Source organism: Meriones unguiculatus, chromosome X, assembly GCF_030254825.1.
Source record: "Meriones unguiculatus strain TT.TT164.6M chromosome X, Bangor_MerUng_6.1, whole genome shotgun sequence".
Classification (NCBI taxonomy): Eukaryota; Metazoa; Chordata; class Mammalia; order Rodentia; family Muridae; genus Meriones; species Meriones unguiculatus.
Genome location: NC_083369.1, coordinates 30,748,400 through 30,774,741, shown reverse-complemented (window position 1 = coordinate 30,774,741; position 26,342 = coordinate 30,748,400). Strand labels below are relative to the sequence as shown.

Sequence of the window (26,342 nt, the reverse complement as noted above, 5' to 3'; positions counted from 1 at the left end):
AAAAAATATTTTAAAACCTTCCTTGGTCTCAAATAGAACTGAGTATTTTCTTCATTATCTTAGTTTTGGGAGATAATCATAATACATTTTTTTTTGTTTTGGTGTTTTTTTATTTTAATTTTTATTTTTATTAATTACAGTTTATTCACTTTGTATCTCCCCTGTAGCTCCCCCCATCCTCACCTCCCAATCCCAACCTCCTTTCCCCTTCTCCACCTGTGTCCCTCCCCAAGTCTACTGATAGAGGAGGTCTTCCTCCCTTTCCTTCTGATCCTAGTCTATCAGGTCTCATCAAGAGTAGCTGCATTGTCTTCCTCTGTGGCCTAGTAAGGCTGCTCCCCCCACCCCTCAGGAGGAGGTGATCAAAGAGCAGGCCAATCTTTTCATGTCAGAGACAGTCCCTGTTCTCATTACTATGGAACCAACTTGGACACTGGACTGTCATGGGCTATATCTGTGCAGGGATCTAGGTTATCTCCATGAATGGTCCTTGTTTGGAGTATCAGTGTCAGAAAAGACCCCCGTGTTCACATATTCTGGTTCTGTTGCTCTCCTTGTGGAGCTCCTGTCCTCTCCAGGTCTTACTATGTCCCCCTTCTTTCATAAGATTGCCTACACTCCGCCCTAAGTTTGGCTCTAAGTCTCAGCATCTGCTCTGATACCTTTCAGGGTAGAGCTTTTTAGAGTGTTTTTTTAATGCTGGATATCTACATTCATTTTTATTTTAGTCGATTATTTAAATGACTATATATATGTATGTATTGTGTAATGGCTTTAAATTTTATGTCTATAGTGGAAAGACTAATTGAAGTAATATATTAATTTCTTCTTACACTTACCAGTTTTGTGGTGAGTTCTCTAAAGTTATGTGTGTTTTTCTTAGCATTAGATATTTCTTAATATTGTAAAACTCTGAATAAGGGGATTATTTAAGAGGTACATATTGTTTGCTTTGATCTGCCTATAATTATCTTGATTTTTATGTATCCTGTTATGAGTTAACTGTGTAATCAAGGCTTGTAACGACTTCCTGGAAAGGCCATGATGGACTTTGAAGATGGTAAATGAGCCATCAGGCATGCTTGTACTGAGACTCTGTCAGTATTTTTGGGCTTACATTGCCTGGCAGTTTATTATATGTTGCAACTTCAGGCATTTTTTTTCAGTATATTCCCCTTACTTTTATGTATCATAGCCCCTAGGTTTAAACAATAAGGTTAGTCCCCCATTTCATATTGCAGATTTTTAGGCATTCTTATTCCAATTTTAGCTATGGATATGAAACTTCAGCTTAGTGTTAACTACTCTATATAAACTATTTTCTCTGTGTCCCATGAAGATGATTATACTAAATTAAGTATTGAATGTCTTTTTAATTAGTTCTTTGAGAGTTTCATAGAATGTTATTTGACCATACTCACTGCTTCCCCTGAACTATTCCCAGAACGAAGCAACCTTCCTTACCTTATTTTTTAAATCTTATCTTATATTTAACTTATCCTATTTTTTTAATCCTTCAAGATATTTGTTGCGACCAAATATTGTTTTATTTTTACTTAATCATGTTACAGTATGATCCCAGCCCCCTGCCTCCTCTCCTCTCATTTGCACCCACATGCTTTCCCCCTTCCCCACATTCCTTCCCCTCTTCTTCTCTGACAGTCGCCCTTCTAAGGCATACTAACTCATGCTGGCACCTCATGTCACAGCAGAACTAAGCACTTTCTCTTCCACTGAGGCCAGTAATAGTGTCCCAGCTGTGGTAAAGGGGGCAACAAAGTCCCTGAATATCACAGTAATAAGCATCCTAGGCTCAACAGATAGCTATTATTCTATATATAGATAGATTACATAAAAATAAATAGAAAAGGCTTCAAAAACCTCACAGACTTACAGAATTGGCATTTTTATTATTTTAAGATCCCCATTGTTCAGGGACTCATGTTATAACCACGCTGCACTTTTGTTACTTATGTGTAGCGGGGCCTATGGTCAGGTCCATGTAAGCTCTTTGGTTGGTAGTTCAGTCTCTGTGAGCACCTGTGTGCCCAGGTTAGTTTACTGTGTAGATCTTCTTGTGGTGTCAATGACTTCTCCATAACCTTCAGTCCTTCCTCTCACTCTTCCACAAAACTCCTGGAGCTCAGCCTATTGTTTAGCTGTGTGTCTTTGCTTCTGTTTTCATCAAATGACAGATAAAGCCTCTCAGGAGACAGTTACACTGGGTTTATGTCTGCAAGCATAGCAGAGTATCCTTAATAGCTATCCTTAATAGCCTAGCAAGGCTGCACACCCCAGGGATAGCTTTAAGATACCGGAAGGCATCACACAAGCTTTCACAGGAGGAAACTAACAACAGTAGTACTCAGCTATGATACCTATGAACCAAATAGAGACCAAGCACAACAACTTCAAGAAACCAATAGTGATACACTTATTCTGGCAGTAAACAGAAGCTCTCTGATTATTATTAAGGGCTATACAAGAGGGAAATCATGCCTAGTAACTGAAACTTAGTCAACTACTCATGGCTAGTGATGTAATGAAGTTTGGAGGAGAACCTTCAACTACAACTTTACTAAATTAGCATACATATTTAGAATGTAGTTAGCATAATACCTAACTACATTCTAAATGTGTATGTTAATACCCACAGATAAGTGTAGTCCTCAACCCACACCAAGGATACTTTTCTTTACAACCGATGAAGACCATGGCAGAAAACCCCAACTAATCAAAATACAAAGTTGTAGAGCCCAGTCCCCCAAAACACATCTAAAAAACAATTTTCTCACTTAAGGGTCAGTAAGCATGGCAGAAGATGGGTAGAAAGAGCTTACAAGCCAGAGTAACATTGTTTTGCCATAAACTTGAAAAAGAACAAGCAGATGTATATGTGATGGAATGAAGAAAAGGGAAGAAGAAAATAATGTAATCTTATAATTTTAAAACATAAAATAAATAAAATCTCAAAACTGTCTTTAAGAAAAAAAATAAGATAAAAATTTCCAATTTTTTTGGTTTGGTCTGGATTTTAAAAATATTTTTCATTATTTTTACTCTTACTATTTATTATAATTTATTCACTTTGTATCCTGCTATAGCCCCTCCCAGTCCCATCCTCCCTTTCTCTTCCCCTCCTATGTCCCTCCCCTAGTCGTCCTGATGAGACTCTCAGGTTTCATCAGGACTGTCTGTATCCTCTTCCTCTCCAGACTAGTAAGGCCAGCTCACCAGGTGGAGGTGATCAAAAAGCAGACAACCAAGTTCATGCTAGTGGCTGACCCTGTTCCTCTTTCTAGGGTACCCACATGGAGACTGAGCTGCCCATGGGCTACATCTGTGCAGGGGGTCTGGGTCCTCTCTATGTGTGGTCCTTGGTTGATTCATCAGTCTCTGAAAACCCCACTGGGTCCAGACGTTTTGGCTCTGTTGGCTTCTGGAGCTCCAGTCCAACTCCAGATCTTTCTTTCTTTCTTTCTTTCTTTCTTTCTTTCTTTCTTTCTTTCTTTCTTTCTTCCTTCCTTCCTTCCTTCCTTCCTTCCTTCCTTCCTTCCTTCCTTCCTCTCTCTCTCTCTCTCTCTCTCTCTCTCTCTTCTTTCTTTCTTTCTTTCTTTCTTTCTTTCTTTCTTTCTTTCTTTCTTTCTTTCTATTTGTTCACTTTGTATCCAGCTGTAGCCCCCTCCATCTCCTCTCAGTCCCACCTACACTCCCTCTTCTCCTCCTATGCCCCTCCCTTAGCCCACTGATAGGGAAGGTCCTCCTCCCCTTCCATCTGACCCTAGCTCATCAAGTCTCGTGAGGACTGGCTGCAATGTCTTCCTCTGTGGACTGGTAAGGCTGCATCCCCCAGGGAGAGGTGATCAAAGAGCTAGCCACTGAGTTCATGTCACAGATAGCCACTGACCCCCTTATTAGGGTACCCATTTGGAAACTGAGCAGGGGGTCTAAGTCCTCTCCATGTATGGTCCTTGGTTGCTTCATCAGTTTCTGCAGACCCCTCTGAGTCCAGATATTTTTTTTTTTGTCTCTGGTGGTCTCCTTGTGGAGCTCCTTTCCTCTGCATGTCTTTCCATCTCCCTCTTCTTCCATAAGATTCCCTGAAAAAGCAAACAGTAACCAAGAGAGAATTATGGAACCATTTCTCTTGACCATTTAAATTTAAATATAAAATACTATATTTACACATCTACCTTGTTCTTTAGTAAGAGTTGATGTGTCGCTGGAGAACAAATATTTTATTGAGCATCAAGATTTGTGGAGTTTTGCTTTGACCATGCCTTTAGCTCTGTCAACTTGTACAGATTGTTTGACCTCACAGGATTCCCATTTGCCATTTAGGAAGATAGAGCAAAAGTTACAATTATGTTCATTGAAATTCTTTTAGCAATTAGAAGCTTCAGTGAGAAGGTAGATGTTATCAATAATTGTCAGGACCTATACATTGCAAAGAAATAATTTAGAAGGTATGGTGATTTGAGTGTAGTGAACTTTGAAATAGTAATTTTAACTCACAAGAAGATCTTACTGCTTTTATTACTTTTTCAAGAACTGAAAGTATAACATGCTTAATGCTTGTGATGCTAAAGGTACAACTCAAGATAAATAGCAGAAACAATACTCCAAGCTGAGGGATCCATAAGCATTGAGTTTGGCATTTAAATCACATAGCATAGACTCTGTGATAATTGACTGTATGGATGTCTTTATGCAGGCATGATTATTATCAGGGTTGGATTATTTAATTTTGTGGTGTTCTTTTTCTCCTCTATCTCATTTTGAAACACAAACAGATTACAAGTGAGTTTTGGTGTTTTAAAGAAATGAGTTTACCTGACTTTTATTTACTTGCATCTGTAGTTGATTTCCGAAGCTATTTGAAACAGTCGTTTCTAGATATAGATATAATTTTGATATCACATTGACATTTATTAATCTATTGCATTAGTTTTGAAGTTAAAGTTGTCTTTCAGTTATATTTACTCATATGAATAAAAAATTTTTCCTGTATTGGGGAATATGTATATGAAATAAAATTCCAACTTTAAAAACTTTAATATAAATTAGAGTGAGTCTTATGTTCATCTAGCTAAACACTTATTAAACATCCAATTCTAAAGATATTTGGAATCAATCAAAATTTCCTCATTCCTACTCTGCAATTTGCTAAAACAAATGTTAGCAATAGTCTATTCATGAAAACTGTTAAATTATCAGTTGTTCTTTGCATCCTGATTTTCTGTGTCAGGAATTAGACTGAGATATAAACAAAAAGTATCTTTTGCTCTTTGATGGTAACTACACTCCTGGTTATATACTATATAAAAGGTCTCTAACAGGGACAGAAGCTTCACTAGAAGACCAAGAGAGCCAACTAACCTGGGCCTAGGGGTATCTGTAGCGACTGAAGCACCAAACAAGGACCATGTGTGGATTGGATCTAGGCCCCCTACACATATGTACCTGATAGGCAACTTGGTCTTCTTGTGGGTCCCCTGCTAAGGAAAGTTGGGGCTGTTCCTGACATGGATTCTGTTGTATGCTTTTTGATCACCTCTCCTTGGTGGGGCTGCCTTGGGAGGCCACTGTGGAAGAGGATGTGCTCAGCCATGATATGACTTGAAGTGCTGGCATATGTTAATGGGGGGTAGGGGTGGCTTTCCTGAAGGCTAGAGGCAGAGGGAGGATAGAAGGAGGGAGGGTGGGACCAAGAGGAGAAGAGGCTAGAAACTACCAGTGAGATGTAAAGTGAACAACTAAATAAATAAGTAAAGTTAAAAGTAAAAAAATAAAATAAAATAAAGGTCTCTAAGGCAGCCTGTGACAAAGTTACATATGTATCCATGTTTGTTGCTGTAGTATTTATAAATCCTAAGAAATATTAACAGTCCAGATGTCCAATGGATAAAGGGAATATAGTGGTATATATACACAAAAGACTTTTTTCAGCTATAAACAAAAATGAGATCATGATATTTACATGAAAATGGATCAAGATGGAGATATGTATGCTAAGCAAAATAATAAGCATACTCAAAAGGATAAACTGTTTTCTCTCAAATGCAGACTCTATATTATTTAAGTTTGCGTGTGTGTGTGTGTGTGTGTGTTTGTATGTGTGTGTGTGTGTGAGAGAGAGAGAGAGAGAGAGAGTATGTATAACAATAATAGAAAGGGGATCAAGAGTGAGGAGTGTAGATGAGACAGAAAAAATAGGGTATGATAAGCATGAACTGTCAAATAATCAAAGTAAATAAATAAATGAAAAGTGCTATAATTGAATTGATTGCTTTATATGTGAACTTAAATTTGTAAATATAAAAATAATAAAGAAAAAATGTTCATAATCTCTAATTTGTGCACTATAGTTAGGCCATGAACAATTAAGAGTTTAATTCTTGTTAGCAGTGGTGAATGTAACATGTAATGTTTAAACCTACCTGAAAATAGAAGCTGTTTTGAGAACCCTATTTAAATAAAGGTAATTTAGTTCTGTTATCAAGAATTTAGAAAGGTAGTTTTTCTTTTTTCCAGTCCATGTACAGCTTTCTGTCACTCACAAGCCGTGTTCTTTAAAAGCAGGAAATACAATACCCAAATATGAACCAACATTACTCTCCTCTGCTTGAAGTCACCCTGTCCAAATTATCAGCTATACTTGACTGTTCTTAATAGGGCTCATGTGAACCTCAGCAGCTAGTGCAAACATGAAAAATTCCCACAGAACTCTTATTACCAATTGTCCAAGTGACTCTGTGAGCCACTGTTTGATTATGTATGCTCTAGGCTAGAGCTCTTTCCCCAGCCATGGAAAAACATTCCTTTCCAGTCTGTATTTGAATGATATAGTAACATATCATCTTGAGGATGGAGAAATTACTCAGTGGTTAAGAGCACTTGCTGCTCTTGCAAAGGACACAAATGTGATTCCCAACATACATGTTGGAAAGCTCACAACTGCCATAACTCAATTTCCTGGACATCTGAAACCTGCTTCTAGGCTCTGAGTGTACCCGTACACATATGCACATACACACATTTAGACAAACACACAAGATCCCAAAAGGTTGTGCTTATAAATGTATATACATATATGTAACAATTATAATTAGGTAACAAAAAGCAATTAGTTTGAGAAGGAGTGGGAAGGACATGGGAAGAGTTGGAGGTCAGAGAAGAAGAAAAAGAATGACATAAATACAGTACTCATGAAAGTCACAAAAATAGTATGTATATTATATGTGTATTATTTATATATTTATATACATGTACATATAATACTCTATCCAGTTCTATATAGATAGTATCAGGGTAAACTAAGTAAAGATGGGCCAATGGCATGAACTCAGATTTTCCCAGACCTGAATTTATCTTTTGGTAATGATAATTACCAAATGCTAATCTCTTATAATTTTGGTAATGACCGAGAATCAATTTTGTCTAAATATATTAGGTGATCATAAAATCTGTTTACAAAACTAACATTAAAAAGAATCAAGATTGATAAGGTTGTTTGGTTAGTTGGTGGGGAATGGGCACTTGCTTGCTGAGACCTTCAACAGAAGCAGCAGTGGTACTTTAGAAGCAGTGGTGGCTATGATAGGGGTTCAGAAGCAGCAGTTAGACTCCTGGGGAGCTGACAGGGTCCAGCCAGTGCATTCATGCAAGTTGGAGTCAAAGCCTCTTTAAATTGGAGATGATTTGGAATTCAAGACAAGAAGATGAACAGGCCCCAGCCACCATCCCAATGCAGTAGTAAGGATTACTTAAGAATGGTTTTGTGATGCTCAAGGCTGGCCATGTAAGATCATAAAGATGACTATTTCAATGACTATCAAGCATAGCCATACAAAGGTTCATCTGGTTGGTATTGAAAATTTTCCTGAGAAGAAATATGAAGATATCTGCCTGTCAACTTAATATGTGGATGTCCCAGTAACAAAAGTAATGACTTCCAACTGATCAGTGTACAAGATTGGTACCTATCCCTGATCCAGGACAGTGTAGAGGCATGAGAGGACCTTGATCTACCTAAAGGAGACTTTGGCAAGGAGACTGAGCAGAAGTATGACTGTGGAGAAGAGATCTTAATCATGGTGCTTTCTTCCAAGGCAGAAAAGGAAGCTGTGGTAATCAAGGCTGTGGTTGAGCCCTTAATTGGACTCTTATACAATGTATTTGATGATTTACTCTGGTTTTCCTCACCTCTTTAAGCTATTGGGGAGACCCTACCCTTAAACTTGCTTCCTGGATAAGGAATCAAAGAGCCATGGCCATGGTGAAGCTACTTGCCTCCTCCTTCCAGCCCTGGTGAAGGAAAGGGATTTGGGGACTGCTTCTGGCTTAGGTCCTCCTTTTTTCGTTTTTAATTCAATTTGGATCAGAAAGCTGTGGATTCTGGCAAAGTTTTGTGCTCTTTATCCCACTTATCCTAGGCCTGGTTCCCTGTTCTTCAGAGTCTTTTATCCCCAAGCACCACTTGTACAGACTAAAGACCTCTCTCTTGCCTGTGTCTCTTCCCAAGATCTTTTAGGTGTGGAGAAGAGGAAGAGGTGGGAGGAGACACAATCCCCTCTCAGGTCCTGTCCCCATGGGATTCACCCTTTCCTCTGGGCTCTATCCGTGACACATTTGTTAAAAATTATACCAAATAAAACTACGAGTTTAATATAAAAAAGAATTATGATTTAGCTTATGAATATTTTTGTCATCTTATAAACTGTTAAAGCAATAATATGTCCTAATAAATGAGCATATCACACTACAATTCATGGAAAATACCTAAGTGAGTGGAGAGCTAATGATTATATTTATTTCAAACTTTAAGACAATGCTTTGATCTCTTAGATCTTATTTTCTATGAAGTATTATTCTAAGACAATTTACAACTACTTAAATATGCAGTGGTTTGAATGATAAATATCCGTCATGGTCTATGGAACTTGAATATTTGGTTCTCAATTCATGTCATTTGTCTGTCTTTGAAAGAAGAAAAGTGTCACTGGGTGCAGGCATTGAGAATTCAAAGTCTTGTGCTATTCTTAGTTTACTCTATTTCCTGTTCATGGTTGGAATCTTAGTTGTTACAGCTACCATCTTCCATGATTCTCTGCTATGTTGCAGTCATCCTTTTGAAACCATATGTATAAGTAACTTACTGCTGAATAAACTCAACTTTCCTATCTCATTTTGAAATCTGGCTGGCTGATTCAGCTCAGCTAGTCTGACTCAAACTCCTCTCCAACCTGATTTATTCCATCTGGCTTCTCTCCGCTTCTTACCAGAATGCTCTATTTGGAAAACTGCCCCTGAATCCCACAAACTGAGATGTACCTAACTGAACTCCACTGCACTCACTCCCAACTGACTGCTCAACTCAATGCCACTGCAGTGAACTAATTGAACTGCAACAAACTGACTGAACTGATTGACTAAACTGAACTCAACTCTCTGAACTCAACTCTAATGTACTGTCTCCCCTACTGAACTGTCTGCTATATTCAACTCTACTCCTTTCTCTACTGTAATGTCTTGTTTACTGAACTCTCTACTGTACTCTACTATATTGTCTTTTCCTCTCTTTCTCTCTCTGTCTGTTTCTGTCTGTCTCTTTCTCTCTGTCTCTCTGTCTCTCTCTGCATGTCTCTCTCTCTCTCCTGTGTCCTTCTCCCCTCTCCCAACTCTACTGTACTGCTCTTAAGCAGCTTCTCTTTCTTGTCTGTTCTCCTGAGATTTGAACATATTCTATCTCTGACTTATTCGGTCAAATCTTCCTCTGATTTGTCACTTTGTCTGCCCTTCAATTAGATATCATTTTCAACATGGGTGCTTCCTTCTACAAACCAGGTTTACCTTCATTGTTTGGGATTAAAGGTGCATACTAAAGGGTCCTCTGTATTCCATCCAGGGAGATTAAAGGTGTGTCATTCTAACCAGATCTTTGGTCTTTGGATGTGATCTTTTGTCAGAGCAGCCATGTTGATAGATTAAAATTTCTCTACAACCGTAAACTCAAGCAAATATTTCATCTTCTTTTTTTCCGTAAGATAGGGTTCATGGTGTTTTATCATATCAATACAAAAGAAACTAATACACAAGCCATGCTTCAAAGATAATAAATATTTAATGTATTTTAAAAACTTTCTTCATTATAAACAACTTAACATATCAACATTTCTGATACTTGATATTTGTATTTTTCAAAATATATCAGTACAGGATATTTATTTTGTTTTTTACATATATCATGTTTCAAGTATGTCTATATTAACTCATTACACTTGTTTGTCATCTCCTCATGTCACTCAGAAACTGATGAAATATTCATCTTTGAAATTAACCTTATATTTTTATATTTTATGAGTTTTTAGTTACTTGGTTTTTACTTCCATGTAGATGTATGTACTAAAATCTGAAATACTTTGTACCCAGCATTAACTCATAAGTAAACATGCTCACATACATACATGCTTACTGACACATACACTTAAATATAAACCAAATTTTTAACAAGGTTCTACAGATATTAAGAGAATATCCAAATGTGTTAGAGAATGTAACTCCACAATAGAAGAAAAAGGAAACAAACATGACGAAAAGATGAACATTAATATTAGAAACATAAAAGAAAAACCTTTCACACTTAGGAAATGGCAGTGCATTTTAAACCTAAATATTTGAAGGTTTACTACTTTCTTATTTTGAAGTTAGTTCTATATGGTGATTTGAATGAGAATGGGGCCCCTAGGCTCACATATTTGCATGCATAGTCCCTAGTTGATAAACTGTTTGGAAAGGATTAGGAAGTTTGCCCTTGTTGAAAGTGTGCCACTGAGGTTTCAAAGTCCCAAACCAGGTCCAGTGTCACTCTCTGTCTGAAGATCTGTTAGGATTCAGTATTGTGACCACTTGAACAACCACACTCAGATTGATGGAAGTTTATTGATCGTTGAACAAAGACTGACAGGATAGGGACACAATTGGAACTCAGACTGTGACACAGGTCTGTTTCTAAGGCATTTTATAAAAAAAAACAAGAGCAATAAACAAACAAACAAACAAACAAACAAAAACAAAAACAAACCATAACCAAGTAACCAGGTAAAAAGCAAGGGGAGAGCAACATTACATCATTTTGATTAGAGAAACACAAGAAAATAAACAATTTTGTTCCTAGTACATTGTGTCTGGGTAGCTAGAAACAGCATTTTAAGCTGATTGGCTAGGATATAGCTAATAGGCTTGGGGCCTTTCCAGTTCCCCACCATTCTGGGAGGAAAAAACATAGCAGGGTAATATGATTTTGTTTAAGCAGAACATTTATCATTATTTCAAGCAGACCATTCGACAAGTATTGAATTGTAAGTAAAAGGCTATTTAAGTTCTCAGGCAGGTAGAACCTAAGAACCTTTACTTAATTTCACCTTATGATCAAAATGGAGACTTGAAAACAAAATGGCTTTTGTCATGCTAAAGACAAAAGCAGGTGTTTAGCTATTGTTAAAGTAGGTCTCAATACTAACAACTAAAGTAGATCTCAAGGAAGGTCTGTAGTTATGCAAAAAAAAAATTAAGCAGATTATAACGAATTAGGATGTAGCTCTCAGTTACTTCTCCAGCACTATCTATGCCTATAATAATAGCTAGCCCTCTGTAAGCAAGCCCTCAATTAAATGCTTTCATTTATAAGAATTTTTTTTTTTTGGTCATGGTTGCTAAGTCCAAAGAAGAAAACAACAACAATAACAATTAAAACCAACCAACCAAACAAAATTCAACACCCCCCCCCAAAAAGGGAAGGGTCGCTGACTTGGTCCAAAATGACATTCTTTCCTTAGGCCAAGCCAGGACTATAGGATTACTGACTAGGAGATAAAAGGTTTCTCTCATCATTCATCAGAAACCTGTGAATCCATATTTCTGTTTTCTAGGGACTCACGCTGATCCAGTGTACAGTATTCCCTTCCACAATCCTGCAGCTCCCATTTTTTTTTTTGCAGGAAGATTTTGTCTGCTCCCTCTCTTCTCTCTACTACTGAGAGACAACCTTAGCCCTTGGGCCCTTGGCTGCCTACCTTCCCCTATATCCCAGAGAAGTAGCCATGACTGTTTTGGACTTCCCCAAAGGCCTATGGGTATTCTCTCTCATATTTATCCTAAAATCTTCTGCTTACCCATGAATTATTCAGTTCAGTAGCTTCTCTGCAACCTCACTTACAATGGTGTCTCTTAATAGCAATTACAGTGACTAGCACAGTCTCACAATATGTCTCATTCTGTCCTCAATCTCACAAATTCCCTGACCCAGTCTTCAGAGTTTTGGGCTTATAGGTATGTGTCTTGAATACTAACTCTTATTTGACATAGAAAATAAACTTGTTACATCATCGATTATTCAAAAAAGCTTTATCTTTTGCTTTTAAAAAATGATTGTGTTCATAAAATTCTTGTGGTAAAATCTTATTGTTCAAGTTTATAATTTTAAGAGGTAAGGACTTTGGGAAGAAATTAGGTCAGGGAAACAGAGGTCAAGGTTATTTATTCACAGAAGCCACTGTTACTAGGCTGCCTGGAAGGGCTGCCCTCATGCTCAGGACAGACCTCTTACTTGCTCCACCTCCCCCCACCCGTGCTAAGCAATAGGACAACCACACATACCCTAAATCACACCCCCTATAACTCCCTACCACCCAGCACCCCACCTGTTCCTGAGCAGAAGTTACTGAATATTCGGAGGAGGGCTATTCTATTGGCATAGCTCTGGAAGAGAAGGTATAAGGTGCAAGAGGAGTGGGAGCCCTGCATAGTTCTGGAAAGAGGCTGGAGATGAAGTCTCTTGGGGTTGGTTGGGATGTCAAAATGATGAGCTTGTTCAGGAGTGGGATTCAAACACATGCCTTCCTTGTCCTTCTTTCCTGCCTCTTGTATACACACTTTTCACCACTAAATAGTCTTCCCTTTAATTTTTTTATTTATTACAATTTATTAACTTTGTAAACCCAGCAGTTGCCCCTCCCTCATTTCCTCCAATTCCAACACTCCTTCCTTCTTCCCACCTTATGCACTTCCTCTAGTCCACTGACACTTCTCCTTCTATCTGACCCTAGCCTATCAGGTCACATCAGGACTGGCTGCATCATCTTTTTCTGGGTCTGCTAAGGCTGCAACCCCAGGGCGAGCTAATCAAAGAGACAGCCACTGAGTTCATGTCAGAGACAGCCCCAGTAACCCTTACTTGTCTACACACATGGAGAATGAGCTGCATGTGGGCTACATCTGGTCAAGGAATCTAGGTTATCTAAATGCATATACTCCTTGGTTAGAGTATAAATCTCTGCAATGAAAAATGGGCACTGATTTTTTTGTTCTGTATGCCTCTTTTGGAACTCCTGTCCCCTCCAGGTCATTCTATCTCCCCCTTCTTTCATAAGATTCCCTGTACTCTGTCCAAAGTCAGGTTATGAGTCTCAGGATCTGCTTTGAAATTCTGCAGAGTAGAGTCTTTCAGAGTGCCTATATAGTAGGATCTTGTACAGTTCCCTATTTTCTCCCACTTCCAGTGTTTGTCCCATTTGCCCTTCTGAATGGGCATTGAGCAGTTTCACTAGGTTCATCCTTCTTACTTTGCTTCTTTAAGAATACAGATTTTAACATGTTTATCTTACATTATATGGCTAATATACACTTATAAGTAAATATATATATATATACAAGTATGTCTTTCTGCTTCTGGATCACCTCACTCAGGATGATCTTTTCTAATTCCATCCATTTGCTGCAAATTTCATGATTTCATTGTTTTTGATGGCTGAGTAGTATTCCATTGTGTACATCTACCATAGTTTCTGTATATGTTCCATAGTTGAGGGACATCTGTGTTGTTTGCAGATTCTGGTTATTATGAAAAAGCCTGCTATGAACATGGTTGAGGATATGTTCTTGTTGTGTACTTGAGCATTTTTGGATATATGCCTAGGGATGCTATAGCTGGATCTTGAGTCAGCACTATTGCTAACTGTATGAGAAAATGCCAGATTGACATGCAAAGTGGTTGTACCTGTTTACATTCCCACCAGAAATGGAGGAGGGTTCCATTTCTCCACATCCTCTCCAGCATGTGTTGTCCCTTGTGTTTTTTGACTTTAGCCATTCTGGTGGGTGTGGGGTGAAATCTCAGGGTCTTTTTGATTTCCATTATCCCAGGGAGCTAAGGACGTTGAACATTTTTTATGTGTTGCTCTGACATAGGATATTCTTGTATTGAGAATTCTCTCTTTAGCTCTGTACCCTACTTTTTTATTGGATTACTTGGTTTCTTGGTGTTTAAGTTCTTGAGTTCTTTATTTGTTCTGGATATTAACCTTCTGTCAGATATAGGGTTGGTGAAGACCCTTTTCAAGTCTGTAGGTTGTCACTTTATTCTGATGATAATGTCCTTTGTTTTAAAGAAGGTTTTCAGTTCCATGAGGTCCCATTTATTGATTGTTGATCTTAGAGCCTGTGTTGTTGTTGTTCAGGAAGTTGTCTCCTGTGACAATGAGTTCAAGGCTCTTCCTCAATTTTTCTTCTAACAGGTTTAGTGTGTCTGGCTTTATGTTTAGGTCTTAATCCAATTTGACTTTACTTTTGTTCATGGTGATAAATATGTATCTACTTGTATTTTTCTACATTTAGACATCCAGTTTGACCAGCAAAATTTGTTGAAGATGCTGTCCTTTATCCAATGTATGATTTTGGCTTCTTTGTCAAAAAAATATCAGTAGGTGTGTGGGTTTATTTTTGAGTCTTCTATTCAATATTCAAGATCCACCAGTTTGTTTCTATGCCAATACCATGCCATTTTTATTACTATTGCTCTATAGTACAGCTGTAGATCAGGGATGGACATGCTTCCAGAAGATTTACGTTTGTACAGGATTGTTTTAACAATTCTGGGTTTTTTTTTTTATCCATATGAAATTGAGAATTCTTCTTTCATGTTCTGTAAACAATTGTGTTGGTATTTTCATCGGAATTGCATTGAATATGTAGATTGCTTTTGGCATGATGGCCATTTTCAATATGTTATTTCTATTTATCCATTAGCATGGGAGATCTTTCCATCCTTTGACATCTTCTTTAATTACTTTCTTCAGAGATTTGAAGCTTTTTTTTTTTCAAACAGGTCTTTCACTTGCTTGGTTAGAGTCACATCAAAGTAATTTGGCTGTTGTGAAGGGTCTTGCTTCCCTAATTTCTTTCTCAGCCCTATTGCCTTTTGTATACAGGAGGTCTACTGATTTTTTTTTGAGTTAATTTTGTATCCAGCCACTTTGTTAAAGGTGATTATTTGCTGAAGGAGTTTTCTGGTAGAATTTTTGGGGTCACTAATGTACACCATCATATCATCTGTAAATAGTGATACTTTGACTTCTGTTTTTCTGATTTGAATTCACTTGATTTTCTTTAATTGTCTTATTTCTCTAGGAAGGACTTTGAGTACTATGGTGAAGGGATACAGAGAGAGTGGGCAGCCTTTTCTTGTCTCTGATTTCAGTGGGATTTATTGAAGTTTCTCTCCATTGAGTTTGATGTTGGCTATAGGCTTTCTGTATATTGCCTTTACTATGTTTAGTTATGTGCCTTGTATCCTTGATCTCTCCAAGACTTTAAGTATGAATAGTTGTTGAATCTGTATCCCCTTGATCTCCTTTAATGGTCTTATTGCTCTAGCTAGGACTTCAAGTACTATGGTAAGGAGATACGGAGAGAGTGGGCAGCCTTGCCTTGTCCTTGATTTCAGTGGGATTGGTTTGAGTTTCTTTCCATTGAGTTTGATGTTGGCTATATGCTTTCTGTATATTGCCTTTACTATGATTAGGTATGTGCCTTGTATCCGTGATATCTCCAAGACTTTAAACATGAATAGGTATTGAAATTATTTCAAATGATTTTGGAGTATATAAGGAGATGATCATGTGGTTTTTCTCCTTCAGTTTATATGGTGTATTGAATTAATGAATTTCCATACATTGAACCACACCTGCATGTCTGGGATGAAGCCTAATTGGTCACAAGTGGATGATATCTTTTATGTGTTCTTAGATTCTGTTTTGGTATTTTATGGAGTATTTTTGTATCAATGTTTGTAAGAGAGATAGGTCTGGTAGAATTCTGGTCTGAAACCATACTGCCCTGCCCCCTTTATTTGACAGGAGACTTTTGATGACTGCTTCTCTATTCTTGGGACATATAGAACTATTTAAACTATTTACCAGTTCTTGATTTAAATTTGTTAAATGAAATCTATCAAAAATATCTGTTTCATTTATATTTCAAATATAGGCTTTTGTAGTAATACCTAATGATTGTTTGGATTTTCTCAGTGTCTGTCCTTATGTCCCCTTTTTGATTTCTGGTTTTGCTGATTCAGATAGTTTCTCTGCCTTTTAGTTTGTTTGACTAAGGATTTGTCTATCTTGTTGATTTTTTTCAAATAACCAGCTCTTGGTTTCATTGATTCTTTGAATTGATTTCTTTGTTTCTAGTTTACTGATTTCATCTCTGATTTTGATTATTTCCAGTTATCTACTCCTCTGGGGTGCATCTGCTTCTTTATTTTCTAAGGCTTTCAGGCTTGTACTTCAGTTGCTTGAATGAGACATCTCAAATTTCTTTCTGGAGGCACTTGGTGGTATGAAATTTCCTCTTTTTTGGTCTACCCTATTTGTTGTTCTGTAGGCTTCTTGTATGTTTAAGCCCAGCTTTGATGAGACCCGGTAAGCTTCAGACTGAAGGGGAAGAGATCCTCCCTATCAGTGGACTATGGAAAGGGCATATAGGGAGAAGAGGGAAGGTTGGTGGTACTAAGAGGAGACAAGGGAGAGTACTTCCTTAGGGATACAAAGTGTATAAATTGTAATAAACATGTACATACATGAAATCAAATTTTAAAAAAGAAATTTCCTCTTAACTCTGCTTTCATTGTGTCCCATAAATTTGGCTAAGTTGTGCCTTCATTTCTGTTGAATTTTAGGAGTCTCTAATTCTTTTTTTAAATTTCTTCCCTGAGTGAGCTGTCATTCAGTAGAAAGTTGTTTAGTTTTCATGCATTTGTAGGCTATTTATTATTTCTATTGTTGATGAGATTTAATTTTATGACATGGTTGTCTGATAGGATAAAATGGATTATTTCAATCTTCTTGTATCTGTTGAGGGTTGCTTTGTGGCTGGCTATTTTGTCAATTTGGAAGACAGATCCTTGAAGTGCTGAAAAGAAGATACACTCCTGTCCTGTTGCCTGTTTTCTCCCTCTTCTGATATCCATCCTCTTTGCTTTTCTGAATGGGGATTGAGCATCTTAGCCAGAGTCCTCCTTCTTGATTAGTGTTTTAGGTGTGCAGATTTTAATATGATTATTCTATATTTTATATCTAATATCCACTTATGAGTGAGTATATACCCTGTGTATATTTCTGCTTCTGGGGTACCTTACTCAGGATGATCTCTTCTAGTTCCTAACATTTACCTGAAAATTTCATGATTTCCTTTTTTTTATTGTTGAGTAACATTCCATTTTGTAGATGTACCACAATTTCTGCATCCACTCTTCAGTTGAGGGGCATCTGGGTTGTTTCCAGCTTCTTTCTATTACAAATAAAGCTGCTACAAACTTGGTTCAGCAAATGTCCTTGTTGTGTACTTGAACATCTTTTGGATATATGCCTAGGAGTAGCATAGCTGGATTTTGAAGAAAAGCTATTCCTAATTGTCTGAGAAAATTCCAGATTGATTTCCAGCGTGGTTGTACAAGCTTTCATTCCCACCAGCTGTTGGATTTGGGTTCCCCTTTCTCCGCATTGTCTCCAGCATGTGTTGTCACTTGAGTTATTCATCTTAGCCATTCTGATGGGTGTAAGGTGAAATCTCAGGGTCGTTTTGATTTGCATTTCTCTGATGACTAAGGACTTTGAGCATTTCTTTAAGTGTTTTTCTGCCATTTCATATTCCCCTACTGAGGATTCTCTGTTTAGTTCTGTACTGTACTTTTTAATTAATTGCTTGATTTGTTGTTTAACTTCTTGATTTCTTTATATAATCTGGATATTAGTGCTCTGTCAGATATAGGATTGGTGATGATCCTGTCCCAGTCTGTAGGCTGTCGTTTTGTTCTGATGATAGTGTCTTTTGCTTTATAGAAGCTTTTCAGTTTCATGAGGTCCCATTTATTGATTGTTGCTGTTAGAGCCTGTGCTGTTGGTGTTCTGTTCAGGAAGTTGTCTCCTGTGCCAGTTAGGTCAAGGCACTTTCCCACTTTTTCATCTAACAGGTTTAGTGTGTCTGGTTTTATATTGAGGTCTTTGATGCATTTAGACTTTAGTTTTGTGCAAGTTGATAAGTATGGATCTATTTGCATTTTTCTACATATAGACATCCATTTAGAACAGCACCATTTGTTGAAGATGTTATTTTTTTCCCCATTGTATTGTCATCTTTGTCAAAGATCAGGTCCCCTTAAGTATGTGGATTTTTGTTTCGGTCTTCTATTCAATTCCATTTATTCACTAGTCTGTGTGTATGCCAGTACCATGCAGGTTTTTTATATTGTTGCTCTATAGTACAGCTTGAGATCAGGGATGAAGACACCTCCAGAAGATCTTTTATTATAAGGGACTGTTTTAGCAATTCTGTGTTTCTTGTTATTCCATTTGAAGTTGAGGATTTTTCTTTCAAGGTCTGTGAAGAATTGTGTTGGTAATTTGATGGGAATTGCATTGAATCTGTAGATTGCTTTTGGTAAAATGGCCATTTTTAACTATGTGAATCCTGCTAAGCCATGGGCATGGGAAATCTTTCCATCTTCTTATATGTTCTTCTAATTCTTTCTTTAGAGACAGGAAGTTTTTTCCCTGCCACAGAGGGCCTCTGAAAGGCTCTACCCTTCAGACTATCAAAGCAGATGCTGAGACTTATGGCCAACTTTTAGGCAGAGTGCAGAGAATCTTATGAAAGAAGTGGGAAATAAGACCTGAAGAGAACAGGAGCACTACAAGGAGAGCAACAAAACCAAAAATTCTGAGCACAGGGGTCTTTTCTCAGACTGATACTCCAACCAAGGACTGTTTATGGAGATAATCTATAACCCCTGAACAGATGTAGCCCATGGCAGTTCAGTGTCCAAGTGGCTTCCATAGTAATGGGAACAGGGACTTTCTCTGACATGAACTGATTGGCCTGCTCTTTGATTACCTTCCCCGGAGGGGGGAGCAGCCTTACCAGGACATAGAAGAAGACAATCCAGCCAATCCTGATGAGACCTGATAGATTAGGGTCAGAAGGAATGGGAGGAAGACCTCCCTTATCAGTGGACTGGGGAACAGGCATGTGTTGAGAAGGGGAAGGGAGGGTGAGATTGGGAGGGAAAGAGGGAGGGAGCTACAAAGGGGATACAAAGTGAATAAATTATAATTAATAAAAATAAAAATAAAGAAAATATACTCTTTTGAGTTTGGGTGAAAAGTTCTGTAGTCATCTCTTAGGTCCATTGAATTAGGACCTCTGGAAGTGTCATTATTTCCCTATTTAGCTTCTGTCTAGATGGTCTGTCTCCTGGTGAGAATGGAGTATTGAGGTCTCCCAATATTAAGGTGTTGGGATAGCTGTGTGATTTAAGCTTTAATAAAATTTCTTTTACAAATGCACGTGCCTTTTTATTTGTGGCAGAGATGTTCAGGATTGTGATGTCCTCCTGGTTGATTTTTCCTTTGATGAGAATGGAATGTCCCTCCTCAACTGTTTTGATTAATTTTGGCTGAAACTCTATTTTGTTATATATTAGCATGGTCATTCCAGCTTGTTTTCTAGGTTGAAAAGACTTTTTCTACCCCTTTACTCTTAGGTAGTGTTTATCTTTGTTGCAGAGGTGTGTTTCTTGTATGCAGCTGAACGTTGGATCCTGTTTCTACAACCAAATTCATGTCAGAGACTGCCCCAGCTATCCATACTCAGGAACCCACATGGAGACTGAGCTACCTATAGGCTACATCTTAGCAGGGGCTTTAGGTCCTCTCCATGCATGGTCATTGCTTGGTGCATCAGTCTCTGCAGGGCTTTCTGATCCCAGACTTTTTTGCTATTTTGGTCTCCTTGTGGCGCTCCTATCCCCTCCAGGTCTTTCTATCGCCCCCTCCTTCTATAAGATTACAGGAACTCTATCCAGTGTTTGGCTATGAGTCCCAGCATCTACTTCAATAACCTGATCAGTAGAGGCTATCAGAGGCTTTCTGTGATAATCTCCTGTCCTGTTCCCTGTCTTCTCCCCCTTCCTATATATAACCCGTTTGCCCATCTGAATGAGGATTGAGCATCTTCCCTAGGGTTCTACTTGTTGTTTAGCTTCTTTAGGAGTACCGATTTTAGTATGTTTATCCTATATTATATGTTAGTTTGGCTGTAGTCACCTGTGTTTCTTTGAGAGCTCTTGTTATTTTCCTCTTTATGTGCCTCTAATAACTGGATAAGCAGAGATTTAAGGTCATTTTCCTATGTTTTGATTAATTAAAATATCCATTGATTTGGGAGGTTGCTAGTGAAGGCATGATGTTGGAATTTGTTGGATGTGTTCTTATGCAGGCCTCTCACCACTTGATTTTCCATAGCCTTTGATGTATGTTATTGGAGTCTGTACTGCAGACTAGTTCCATCTGTCTCTGGAGCTTGGAGTATTTCATGCAGATGAGAGTGGTCCACCAGTTTGAGAGTGGATGTTGGTATTTCAGATAAAGCCAAGGAGGAAGGTTACAGGCACATGTGAGCAAACGTGGGAGTGTGTGTGAAAGTGTGCCTTGAAAGATCAGGTGCAAATGCATGGAGATAGATGGAAGGGTGGAGCATAAGCACAGGTGGTGGTGCTGGCACAGTTCATGGGCATAGTGGGCTGCACGGGTGCCCTGAATGGCTCAGTGGCCCGGCACTCTCCTGAGTGCCTCAGATGCAAGTTAGCTTCTTTAAGCAAAGGCTGGAACAAAAGAACAGTGGGAAAGACCTAAAATAAAACACCTGGGAAGCTATTTTTCTTGTCTTTGAGAATGTCTGTACTGGCAATTGCCTTAAATTTGTCCCAATCTTTTAATAGTTCATCACTCTTAAGCACATCACATATCATTTTAAGATTAATTTTTCTACTTAAAGGAGCATTGTAATTGTTATTCCTGACAATTAGCCCTATTTATAAAATCATATTATGTCCTTGGGCTGTCACATATGGTATTTGGGGCCAACCACAACACTATTTTTTTCCCCTTCAGCATGGCATGCATGTTTCCATTATGCTAGTGATTTTCTGACCGAGCAATGTTTATGGCCTTCTGCAGAAGAATGCATTTGGCTGAAGGCATAGTCTTCTCACACAGATATGAGTCTGGCAACCAACACAACCTCATTATTTAGGAATTAAATATTAGGGAAGATCTTTTTTAACTACTCATTAGAAAATGCTAAATATAAAATAGGCGAATCATTAGATGTAAGCAGAAAATATTAATCCATTTTGTAGAAAAGTTTTAGCAAATAAGAAACATGAGGAATCAATATAAAATGAACATGAGAAATTATAAATAACCCTTCTATAATTGAAAATCAAACATAATATTACAGTCATATACTTTGTGTAAAAATCACATATAAATATTAACCTCCTTAAATGCAAAACATTGGTAATTATCTACCATGTTTATAATGAATATAATTTCACTATGAAATATGTAAATTGTAATATTTGTATAGTCTATGCACTTTTTTTCCCAAACAGCTGTTTTATTCCAGCATTTGCAGGCTGTGATAGGAGTAGCAGTAACTGCAGATGCAGTATGACACACTTTTTTTTAGGCAGAGTGGTGGATGGCTCAATTTATTCTTCAGATTCCTCAGGCTTACAGATATAATTGATCTTCAGAATCATTCTACCCATCTGTGTGGTAAGAGAGATCAGCTGCTTTTTGCTAATCAAGGTTTCTATGTCATTCTGATAATGTATATTGTTGGTGTCCTTGTACAGTCAATCCCGAGAAGGGGTTTGGACTCCTTTACTTGTTTGATGCTAACTTCAGTGATGGTCTGGATGGGATTCATGCCACTGTTCATTGAAAGTTTCATGAGGTGACCTACAAGGCATCTGCAGAAGCTCTCCTGGCATGTTGTTTCAAAGTGTGGCACTTATGTGCCTCTTGGCTGACTGCCAGGGCACAGCATATGTCAGCTGCCCCTCCTCCATATACAACATGGTTGTCACTGATAAGTTTCCAGTGACACATAGGGCATCATGGATGGGTCAGTTAGCTTCTTCAATGATCATCTTGTTTCCTTTTCTAATGAAAATGGTTATAGCTCTAAAGTTCTTTTACTGCTCAATGACCAGTATTCTGTCTTTTACAGTGCCAAACGAAGTCTCCTGAATCACACCAGTAAAACCCACGTTCTCAGAGATAAGCTCTGAGAGGCTTTGGACAATATGTCCTCCTGTTGCAGTTGCAATCAGTTTAATCTTGGCTCCTCTTTCCTACTCAGCCAACAGCAGATAGGGCATTGTGAAGAAGTAAATGATTGGCTTCATCATCAAAGCCCCTTGGGCAAATAGCTAGGTTAGCACAAGAATCTTTAATCTGCTGAATCATCTCTTCAATATTCTCCTTTACCTATCTTTCCCAACAGCAATGGAGGAGTGTTCCCTTCTCTGCAGATCCTCTCCAGCATGTGTTGTCACTTGAGTTTTTAATCTTAGCCATTCTGATGTGTGTAAGTTGAAATCTTAGGGTTGTATTGATTTGCATTTACTATCTCTGCAGGGATTTATAGTCCTCCACAGAGACCCCATCCAGCTTGTGCTTTGTTTTCGGTTTAAGTGGCTCAAATGGACATGTGAGGATTCCGATCTTACCATTTTCTACTTTTTTCTTCATCTGTGTGGCTGAAGTCCTTATCAAAGATCTCACCCTTTATAAGTTTGGTATCTTCCTGCCTCCCACCCATTTTGCTTTTTCACTTTAATAAGCTCAAAGTCAGCATCTCTCTACTCCATATCTGCCACAGTGAGGACACCATTCACAGCGATTTCAGCCATTTGTCCATGACAGCTGTTAACCACTTTGCAGTGCAGCATGATTTTTGGAGTTTGAATCAGGGTTTCAGAGTGGTTTATGTCAACAAACACACCATTGCTAATCGTGTCCAGGTGCTCTGTAATAATCCAGGCAGCCTCTATGGAGCCATCGGCAATTCTGATTTGGTGGCTGCCTAGGTACAGCAGCTGCTCAGCTTCTTCCAACAAGACACCAGCCAGGACAACCATTCCATCTCCAATTTCATCATCCCAGATACTGGACAGTTTAACCATGATCTTGACAATCTGATGATCAGCCTACATCATTCTTAGAATGGTAGCACCATCTTTTGTTAAGGTGATATCACCATACTTATCGACCACCATCTTATCAGCAGTTTGGACTGCTTCCATTTCCTTAAGGTTTATAGGTTTATTAAAATTATTTATCTAATCTTGACTTAAATCTTGTAAGTTGTATGTATTGAGAAAATATTGAAAAAAGTATCCTTTTTTGTTTTTTGATTTTCCAATTTTTACAAAATACAGTTTTTGTTAGTTTTGATATCTATCTATCTATCTATCTATTTATTCATTACTATTTATTTACTTTATATCCTGGCTGTAGCCCAATCCCACATCTCTTCCTAGTCCCATCCTACTTCCCTCTTCTCCCCCTATGGTCCTCCCCTAGTCCACTGATAGGGGACATCCTCCTCCCTAATATCTGACCCTAGCCTATCAAGTCTCATCAGTACTGGCTGAATCTTCTTTTCTCTGTGGCCTGCAAGGCTGACCACCCCCACCCCACCAGGGGGGAGGTAATCAAAGAGTCAGCCACTGATTCCATGTCAGAGACATCCCCTGCTCCCTTTAATAGCCAATACACATGGAGCCTGAGCTGCTTATTAGCTACATCTGAGCATAAGGATTGGTCCTTGCTATGCATGGTCCTTGGTTGGAGTATTGGCTTCTGCAGCCTACCCCCAGGCCCAGGCACAGAGTTAATGTCTCTGTTAGTCTCCTAGTAGAGCTCCTGTCCTCTCCAGTTCTTTCTATCCCCCCGTTCTTCCATAAGATTCCCTGCACTTCTGCCCAAAGTTTGACTATGAGTCTCAGCATCTGCTTCAATCCTCTGCTGGGTATAGTCTTTCATAGGCCATTTGTAGTAAGCTCTTATCCTATTCTCTGCCTTCTCCTGCTTCCAATATCTATTCCGTTTGCCCTTCTGAATGAGTATTAAGTACCTTTCTTAGGGTCTTCCATGTTGGTTAGCTTCTTTAGGAGTATAGATTTTAGTATGTTTATCCTATATTGCTAATATCCAATTATAAGTGAATACATATTATGTGTGGCCTGGTGCTGGGTTACGACACTCAGGATGATCTTTTCTAGTTCCATTCATTTGCCTGCAAATTTCATAATTTCTTTGTTATTAATTACTTCCATTGTGTAAATGTACCACAGTTTCTGTATCTGGTCCTTTGATGAGGGACATCTAGGTTGTTTCCAGATTCTGTCAATTATGAGTAAACCTTCTATGAACATAGTTGAGCAAATGTCTTTGTTGTATGGTTGAGCATCTTTCATATATATGCCCAGGAGTTGTATAACTGGATCATGGGGTAGAACTATTTCTAATTTTCTGAAAAAGGGCCGGATTGATTTCTGAAGTGGTTGTACAAGTTTACATTCCCACCAGCAATGGAAGAGGGTTCCCCTTTCTCCAAATTCTCTCCAGCATGTGTTGCCACTTGAGTTTTTAATCTTAGCCATTCTGATGTGTGTAAGTTAAAATCTCAGGGTTGTATTGATTTGCATTTCCTTGATGACTAAGGATATTGAACATTTCTTTAAGTGTTTCTCTGCCATGTGATATTCCTGCAGTGAGGATTCACTGTTTATTTCTGTACCCTATATATTTTTTTAAAGAACAACAGTAATGAAAATGCCATGGTACTGACAAAGAATCATGCTGGTCGATCAATGGAATCTAATAGAAGACACAGAAATTTACCCACACACCTACAGATACTTGATTTTTGAGAGAGAAGACAAAACCATACAATGGAATAAAGATACCATCTTCAGCAAATGGTACTGGTCTACATGTATAAAAATGCAAATAGATCCATATTTATTACCCTGAATGAAACTAAAGTCCAAGTGGATTAAAGACTTTAACATAAAACCAGACACACTAAATATGTTAGAAGAAAAAGTGGGGAAGTGCCTTGACCTCCTTGGCACAGGAGACAACTTCCTGAATAAAGCACCAACAACACAGGCTCTAAGATCAACCACTAATAAATGGGGCCTCATGAAACTGAAAAGATTTTTTAGAGCAAAGGGAACTGTCATCAGAACAAAGTGACAGCCTACATACTGGGAAAGAATCTTCACCAACCCTATATCAAATAGAGGGTTGATATCTAGAATATATAAAGAACTGAAGAAGTTAAACACCAACAAGCCAAGTGATCCAATTAAAAATGGGGTACAGAGATAAATAGAATTTTCAACAGAGGAATATCAAATGGTAGAGGAACACTTAAAGAAATGCTCAAAGTCCTTAGTCATTCGGGAAATGCAAATCCAAATGACCCTGAGATTTTGCCTCACACACATCAGAATGGCTAAGATCAAGTACTCAAGGGATATGATGCATGTTGGAGTGGGTTTGGAGACAGGAGAACGTGCCTCCATTGCTAGTATGAATGTAACTTTGTACATTCTCTTTGGAAACTAATCTGACACTTTCTCAGAAAATTAGGGATAGTGCTACCTCAAGATCCAGCCATAATGAAATCTGATAAACTAAGGTCAGATGGAAGGGGAGAAGGACTTCCCTTGCAGATAAGTTCCTTATCTGTGAACTTAGAGAAAGGCAGGGAGGAGATGAGAGAGAGTGGGTGGGGATTGGGAGGGAATGAGGGAGGGAGCTACAGCTGGGATTCAAAATGAATAAACTATAATTAAAATAAAAACTAAAGTTTGGAAAAAAATAGCCAAACATTTAAGAGAAAAAAAACATAGCTATATTACTCCTAGGTATAAACTCCCAAATGCTCCACAATTCAATAAGGACATTTGCTCAACTATGTTCATAGAAGCTTTATTTGTAATATCCAGAATGCAGAAACAACTCAGATGTCCCTCAATTGAGGGATGAATACAGAAAATGTGGTACATTTACACAATGGAATACTACTCAGCAATTAAAAACAAGGAAATCATGAAGTTTGCAGGTAAATGGTGGGAGCTAGAA

At 38.2% G+C, this 26,342-nt stretch overlaps 2 pseudogenes; one reads left to right on the top strand and one right to left on the bottom strand.

The window, feature by feature from the left end:
• The first annotated feature begins 7,596 nt into the window (after positions 1-7,596).
• On the top strand, positions 7,597-8,213 carry LOC110540771 (eukaryotic translation initiation factor 5A-1-like; annotated as a pseudogene).
• Positions 8,214-21,886: 13,673 nt separating this feature from the next.
• Positions 21,887-23,488, bottom strand: LOC110540772 (T-complex protein 1 subunit epsilon-like; annotated as a pseudogene).
• Positions 23,489-26,342: the final 2,854 nt, after the last annotated feature.